Source organism: Macaca thibetana, chromosome 12 (assembly GCF_024542745.1).
Source record: "Macaca thibetana thibetana isolate TM-01 chromosome 12, ASM2454274v1, whole genome shotgun sequence".
Lineage (NCBI taxonomy): Eukaryota > Metazoa > Chordata > Mammalia > Primates > Cercopithecidae > Macaca > Macaca thibetana.
The window spans coordinates 56,512,533-56,519,436 of record NC_065589.1 but is presented as its reverse complement, the minus strand read 5'-3'; positions in this window follow the sequence as shown (position 1 = coordinate 56,519,436).

Below are 6,904 nucleotides of genomic sequence, written 5' to 3'. Positions count from 1 at the left end.
AAAGAATGAAAAAAGTCTCCAAGAAATATGGGATTATGTGAAAAGACCAAATCTACATCAGATTGGTGTGACTAAAGGTAACGAGGAGAATGGAACCAAGTTGGAAAACATGCAGGATGTTATACAGGAGAACTTCCACAACCTAGCAAGACAGGCCAACATTCAAATTCAGGAAATACAGAGAAGGCCACAAAGATACTCCTCAAGAAGAGCAACTCCAAGACACATAATTGTTAGATTCACCAAAGTTGAAATGAAGGAAAACATGTTAAGGGCAGCCAGAGAGAAAGGTCGGATTACACACAATGGGAAGCCCATCAGAATAACAGCAGATCTCTTGGCAGAAACTCTACAAGCCAGAACAGAGTGGGGGCCAATATTCAACATTCTTAAAGAAAAGAATTGGCAAACCAGAATTTCACATCCAGCCAAACTAAGTTTCATAAGTGAAGGAGAAATGAAATCCTTTACAGACAAGCAAATGCTGAGAGATTTTGTTAACACCAGGCCTGCCCTACAAGAGCTCCTGAATGAAGCACTAAACATGAACAACCAGTACCAGCCCTTGCAAAAACATGCCAAAATGTAAAGACCATCGAGGCTAGGAAGAAACTGCATCAACCAATGAGCAAAATAACCAGTTAACATCATAATGACAGGATCAAGTCCACACATAACAATATTAACCTTAAATGTAAATGGGCTAAATGATCCACATAAAAGACAGAGACTGGCAAATTGCATAAAGAGTCAAGACCCATCAGTTTGCTATATTTAGAAGACCCATCTAACATGCAGAGACACACACAGGTTCAAAATAAAGGGGTGGAGGAAGATCTACCAAGCAAATAGAAAACAAAAAAAGGCAGGGGTTGCAATCCTAGTCTCTGATAAAACCGACTTTAAACCACCAAAGATCAAAAGAGACAAAGAAGGCCATTACATAGTGGTAAAACGATCAATTCAACAGGAAGAGCTAACTATCCTAAATATATATGCACCCAATAAAGGAGCACCCAGATATATAGTTGGAAGTAAAGCACTCCTCAGCAAATGTAAAAGAACAGAAATCATAACAAATTGTCTCTCAGACCACAGTGCAATCAAACTAGACCCAGGACTAAGAAACTCAATCAAAACCACTCAACTACATGGAAACTGAACAACCTGCTCCTGAATGACTACTGGGTACATAAGGAAACGAAGGCAGAAATAAAGATGTTCTTTGAAACCAATGGGAATAAAGATACAACATACTAGAATCTCTGGGACACATTTAAAGCAGTGTGTAGAGGGAAATTTATAGCACTAAATGCCCACAAGCAAAAGCAGGAAAGATCTAAAACTGACACCCTACCATCACAATTAAAAGAACTAGAGAAGCAAGAACAAACACATTCAAAAGCTAGCAGAAGGCAAGAAATAACTAAGATCATAGCAGAACTGAAGGAGACAGAGACACAAAAAACCCTTCAAAAAATCAGTGAATCCTGGAGCTGGTTTTTTGGAAAGATCAACAAAATTGATAGACCGCTAGCAAGACTAATAAAGAAGAAAAGAGAGAAGAATCAAATAGACGCAATCAAAAATGATAAAGGGGATATCACCACTGACCCCACAGAAGTACAAACTACCATCAGAGAATACTGTAAATGCCTCTATGCAAATAAACTAGAAAACCTAGAAGAAATGCATAAATTCCTGGACACATAACCTCCCCAAAGACTAAATCAGGAAGAAGTTGAATCCCTGAATAGACCAATAGCAGGCTCTGAAATTGAGGCAATAATTAATAGCCTACCAACCAAAAAAGGTACAAGACCAGAGGGATTCACAGCTGAATTCTACCAGAGGTACAAGGAGGAGCTGGTAGCATTCCTTCTGAAACTATTCCAATCAATAGAAAAAGAGGGAATCCTCCCTAACTCATTTTATGAGGCCAACATCATCCTGATACCAAAGCCTGGCAGAGACACAACAAAAAAAAGAGAATTATAGACCAATATCCCTGATGAACATTGATGCAAAAATCCTCAATAAAATACTAGCAAACCGAATCCATAAGCATATCAAAAAGCTTATCCACCATGATCAAGTTGGCTTCATCCTGGGGATGCAAGGCTGGTTCAACATACAGAAATCAATAAACGTAATCCAGCATATATACAGAACCAAAGACAAAAACAACATGATTATCTCAATAGATGCAGAAAAGGCCTTTGACAAAATTCAACAGCCCTTCCTGCTAAAAAAACTCTCAATAAATTCGGTATTGATGGAACGTATCTCTAAATAATAAGAGCTATTTATGACAAACCCACAGCCAATATCATACTGAATGGGCAAAAACTGGAAGCATTCCCTTTGAAAACTGGCACAAGATAGGGATGCCCTCTCTCACCACTCCTATTCAACAGAGTGTTGGAAGTTCTGGCCAGGGTAATTAGGCAAGAGAAAGAAATAAAGGGTATTCAATTAGGAAAAGAAGAAGTCAAAATGTCCCTGTTTGCAGATGACATGATTGTTTGTTTAGAAAACCCCATCATCTCAGCCCCAAATCTCCTCAAGCTGATAAGCAACTTCAGCAAAGTCTCAGGATACAAAATCAATGTGCAAAAATCACAAGCATTCTTATACACCAATAACAGACATACAGAGACTCAAATCATGAATGAACTTCCATTCACAATTGCTTCAAAGAAAATAAAATACCTAGGAACCCAACTTACAAGGGATGTGAAGGACCTCTTCAAGGAGAACTACAAACCACTGCTCAATGAAATAAAAGAGGACACAAACAAATGAAAGAATATTCCATGCTCATGGATAGGAAGAATCAATATCGTGAAAATGGCCATACTGCCCAAGGTAATTTGTAGATTCAAGGCCATCCCCATTAAGCTACCAGTGACTTTCTTCACAGAATTGGAAAAAACTACTTTCAAGTTCATCTGGAACCAAAAAAGAGCCCACATTGCCAAGACAATCCTAAGTCAAAAGAACAAAGCTGGAGGCATCACGCTACCTGACTTCAAACTATACTACAAGGCTACAGTAACCAAAACAGCATGGTACTGGTACCAAAACAGAGATGTAGACCAATGGAACAGAACAGAGCCCTCAGAAATAATACCAGACATCTACAACCATCTGATCTTTGACAAAGCTGAGAAAAACAAAAAATAGGGAAAGAATTCTCTATTTAATAAATGGTTCTGGGAAAACTGGCTAGCCATATGTAGAAAGCTGAAACTGGATCCCTTCCTTATACCGTATACAAAAATTAATTCAAGATGGATTAGAGACTTAAATGTTAGACCTAAAACCATAAAAACCCTAGAAGAAAACCTAGGCAATACCATTCAGGACATAGGCATGAGCAAGAACTTCATGTCTAAAACACCAAAAGCAATGGCAACAGAAGCCAAAATTGACAAATGGGATCTAATTAAACTAAAGAGCTTCTGCACAGCAAAAGAAACTACCATCAGAGTGAACAGGCAACCTACAGAATGGGAGAAAATTTTTGCAAGCTACTCATCTGACAAAGGGCTGATATCCAGAACCTACAAAGAACTCAAACAACTTTACAAGAAAAAAAACAAACAACCCCACCAAAAAGTGGGCAAAGGATATGAACAGACACTTCTCAAAAGAAGATATTTATGCAGCCAACAGACACATGAAAAAAAGCTCAGCATCACTTGCCATCAGAGAAATGCAAATCAAAACCACAATGAGATACCATCTCACACCAGTTAGAATGTCAATCATTAAAAAGTCCGCAAGAACAGAAAACCAAACATTGCATGTTCTCACTCATAGGTGGGAACTGAACAATGAGATCACTTGGACTCGGGAAGGGGAACATCATACACCGGGGCCTATCATGGAGGGGGGAAGTGGGGAGGGATTGCATCGGGAGTTATACCTGATGTAAATGACGAGTTGATGGGTGCTGACGAGTTGATGGGTGCAGCATGCCAACATGGCACAAGTATACATATGTAACAAACCTGCATGTTATCCACATGTACCCTAGAACTTAAAGTATAATAAAAATAAATAATAATAATAAAAAAAAAACAGGTGCTGGAGAGGATGTGGAGAAATAGGAACACTTTTACACTGTTGGTGGGATAGTAAACTAGTTCAACCATTGTGGAAGACAGTGTGGTGATTCCTCAAGGATCTAGAACTAGAAATACCATTTGACTCAGCCATCCCATTACTGGGTGTACACCCAAAGGATTATAAATCATGCTGCTATAAAGACACAGACACACATATGTTTATTGCGGCACTATTCACATTAGCAAAGACTTGGAACCAACCCAAATGTTCATCAATGACAGGCTGGATTAAGAAAATGTGGCACATATACACCATGGAATACTATGCAGCCATAAAAAAGGATGAGTTCGTGTCCTTTGTAGGGACATGGATGCAGCTGGAAACCATCATTCTCAGCAAACAATCGCAAGAACAGAAAACCAAACACGGCATGTTCTCACTTATAGGTGGGAATTGAACAATGAGATCACTTGGACAGAGGAAGGCGAACATCACACACTGGGGCCTTGTGTGTAGTGGGGGAAGGGAGAGGGATAGCATTAGGAGATATACCTAATGTAAATGACGAGTTAATTGGTGCAGCACACCAACATGGCACATGTATGCATATGTAACAAACCTGCACGTTGTGCACATGTACCCTAGAATATAAAGTGTAATAAAAAGATAAATGAAATAAAATTTTAAAAAAGATTAACCATACACTTAAAAACTTACATTTTAAGTGTACTGTTAACTAAAAACTATAAGTGCACACTTAAAAATGGTTAGTTATGACGGGAAATTTTATGTTATGCATATGTTACCACAATCTTTTAAAAAGACGTAATGACTGTATTATCTATTTTTAAAAAATAATTTTAAAAATCAATGCAGAATCACACTTTGCTACAACACTTCCAAATCACTAAATCTCATTCCCTGTATAGCATATTCTATGCATAGTTTTCATTTCCACGATTTCTAGCCAATTCTTTTTAATATTCACACTTTGTTTCACAATTTCTTTTTAATGGAGGATTTTCCTTCATTTATCACTTAAAGATTCCAAATCTACATAAACATAACAAACTTTTAAAATTAGTTTTATCTAAATGATTTCATGATTTCATTGTTAGTTTTGTTGGCTCTCCTAGCATTAGTTTTCTTTCTGTATTATAAAAGTTGTTTAATAGACTCATTTGTGTAGGAGAATTTTGTTTTGTTTTCTTTTATTTTTATATACCTTTTTCTTTCTTGCTCTACCTGTCTCCTCATTCTTCCCTGACTAGTGCTTTTGTAGTTTCCTCCACCTAACTTTAAGCTGTACAAATCAGGTCATATAAAATCTGGTTTAGAATGCTTGTCCCTCAGTGATATTGAGGATACTGAAGATTCTCAATAAACAAAATGAGATGTAATGCAATGATATATCTGAAATGAGTTCCTTCATCTTTCTACCTCCTTCAATCCAGAGCACCATATGAAACCTTTCCAGGACATTTTTTCAGCTTCCTTTTATAACTCTCTGAACTCCACCCCAAATACTGAGTCTTATCTGATCCCAGTAAATTCCAGGAATTATTTTAGACCCTATTACTCTTTAGGAACAAAATTTCCAGTCCGTGTTAATTATTTTATAGCCACAAATCCAATAGCTTCTAGCTCTAGTCCCACTCACTGCTTTATATTTCTGCTCAATTTCTGGTCTACTAAAAAAATTATACTGTTTATGAGGCAACAAGTGATTCTGAGTTTCTACTTTAATATTTTATCTATAAATGATTACATTGGTATATAGAGGTTACATCAAAACCAACTTTTTGAATAATATTTACCAGAATTCAGGTAAAAACATTAAGAAGTTCAGGGAAACCCAAAAAATATATTATATGAAAATAAAGTGAATTTAAAATAAGATACAGAGAACATGTAGATATAATAAAAGGATAAGAGCAAAAAGGAAATAATATGCAACTGTGTAGACAATAGTATTCTCAATAGTCTTCACATTGAGGCTACAATTTTGCTATGCATTTTCTTGCTGTCAAAGCAAAAAGGTAAATAAAATCAGTCAAATTAGCCAGACATGGTGGCTTGCACATGTACTCCCAGCTACTTGGGAGGCTGAGGCAGAAGGATCCCTTGAGCCCAGGATTTCAAGGTTGCAGTAAACTATGATTACGCCACTGTACCCCAATCTGGGTGACAGAGTAAGAGCCTGTCTCAAAAATAAACAAAAAGATAATAAAATCAGTCACAAATTTTACATTAACTATCCTAAATATGTATTCACCCATTATTAGAGCACCCATATTCATTAAACTAGTTCTGGAAATCAAGGAAGAGATGTACATGGCCACATAATATAATAAGAATGGGAGACTTCAACATCCCACTGACAGCATCAGATATCATCAAGGCAGAAAACAGCAAAGATGTCTGGGACCTAAACTCAACACTTGATAATATGGACCTAACATGCATCTACAAAGTACTCTACCCAACAACAGAATATACATTTTCTCATCTCTAAGTGTCCCATACTCTGAGATCAACCATACACTTGGCCATAAAGCAATTATCAACAAATTCAAAAACAACAAACTCATACCAACCACACTCTTGGACAATAGCACAATGAAAAATAGAAATCAATACAAATAAAGCTCTCAAAACTGCACACTTACATAGAAATTAAACAATCTGCTCCTGAATGACTTTTGGATAAGGAATGAAATCAAGGTAGAAATTTAAAAAAAAAAAAAAAAAATGAAACTAATGAAAATGAACACACAACATACCAGAATGTCTGGGACACAGCAAAAGAAGTGTTAAGAGGAAAGTTTAT